General features: G+C 43.1%; 1 pseudogene; it reads right to left on the bottom strand.

Moving 5' to 3' along the window:
- Positions 1-339: 339 nt before the first annotated feature.
- On the bottom strand, positions 340-1,071 carry LOC102489164 (ferritin heavy chain-like; annotated as a pseudogene).
- Positions 1,072-1,584: the final 513 nt, after the last annotated feature.

The following is a 1,584-nucleotide window of genomic DNA, read 5'->3' as shown; positions in this document are numbered from 1 at the left end:
TTTTATTTTTTCTTATTTGAATATTCAGTTTTTAGAACACCATTTGTGGAAGAGACTACTCTTTCTCTATTATGTATATTTAGCGCCCTTGTCAAAGATCAGTTGGCCATATATGCATGGGATTATTCCTGGGCTTTCCTTCTGTCACATTGGTCTACATGTCTTTTTTTTGGGGGGGGGGGTACCAAATTTCTTCACTTGAAGGAATGGCATACATTAAAAAACTTAAGTGGATTTCTTGGTACAACATATAGGAAATGCAAAAGAAACCCCAACATACATGCACTGCCCTGGTGAGCAGAGAAGTTACCCTTGGCTCTGGGGAATTTAGCCTCAGGCTTAGCTCTCCTTACCACTATCTCCCAAGGTGAGCTTGTCAAAGAGATACTCTGCTATGCCGGATTCTGGGGCTCCCATCTTGCCTAAGTTAGTTACATTAGCTACATGGTCACGCAATTCTTTTTTTTTTTTTTTCTTTTGGAGAGGTTTTTTGGTTTGTTTGTTTGTTTTGATAGGGCCTGTGCGCTCGCCAGACAGACAGAGAGACAGAAAGCGAGAAATCACCCCCCAGGGGGGATGGCCATGCCACAATCCCTTCTCCTCCATTCTCCTCTTGGGATCTTGGGCATGCACGCACACGTGCCCAGCGTGAGTTTTAAGCCACCGGGTCCGGGACGCGAACCACGGTCGACCACATAGGAGTCCAGCGACATAGCCATTATGCTAACTGCTGGTCCCATCACGCAATTCTTTGATGGACTTCACCTGCTCATTCAGGTAATGAGTCTCAATGAAGTCACACAAATGGGGGTCGTTTTTGTCAGTGGTCTGTGCAGTTCCAGTAGTGACTGATTCACATTTCTTTCCAAGTGTAATGCACACTAACCTGCATTCAGCCCATTCCCCCAGTTCTCCCATGATCTGGTTTCTTGATATTCTGAAGAAAGATGCGGCCACCTTGTTGATGCGGACAGGTGAACGTAGAAGCTCCAGGTTGATCTGGCAGTTGATGCTGGGCTCTGAGACCTGGCTGTAGTTCTGGTACACCTGCGAGAGAGATGAGGTCTTCATGGCAGGCAGTCGAGGAGAGGTGGTGGTGATAGTGGCACTGGAGCTGAGGCAGGGGCCTTGGAGCAATCTAAGGATGCTGTGAGGAGGTGGTGGAGGACTGGCTCTGGGTAGCCAACCAGAGTGGGGGGACCAGCACTGAGTTCCATTCAAACACCGTTGAAGCAGGAAACTACAGCGACGCTCAGCAGAGAATGTCTCCATATCGGTCTTTATTATCAGTACCATGCTTTTTTTTTTTAACTTTAATAATTTTTATTAATTTTATACAATAAAGTCAGCAAATATGTAATGAAAGAGCTACAGAATTAAGATGTATGAGTTTTAAATATCCTTGATTACTCAGTATTTAATGATAAATTTATTTTTAACCTCATCCATCTCTATTTCATGTATTAAATGAGTACAAAAATACTCTGATACATGGTAATAAAAATACTAAAGGAACTATTATAACTCTAATAAAATAATCCAATTTAATGGACAAAGGCCTTAAAATGGCATGGAAAAATATCT

This window comes from Tupaia chinensis, unplaced genomic scaffold (genome assembly GCF_000334495.1).
Source record: "Tupaia chinensis unplaced genomic scaffold, TupChi_1.0 Scaffold000085_1, whole genome shotgun sequence".
NCBI lineage: Eukaryota > Metazoa > Chordata > Mammalia > Scandentia > Tupaiidae > Tupaia > Tupaia belangeri.
The sequence above is the reverse complement of the archived record's forward strand: the minus strand, read 5'-3'. Positions and strand labels throughout refer to the sequence as shown.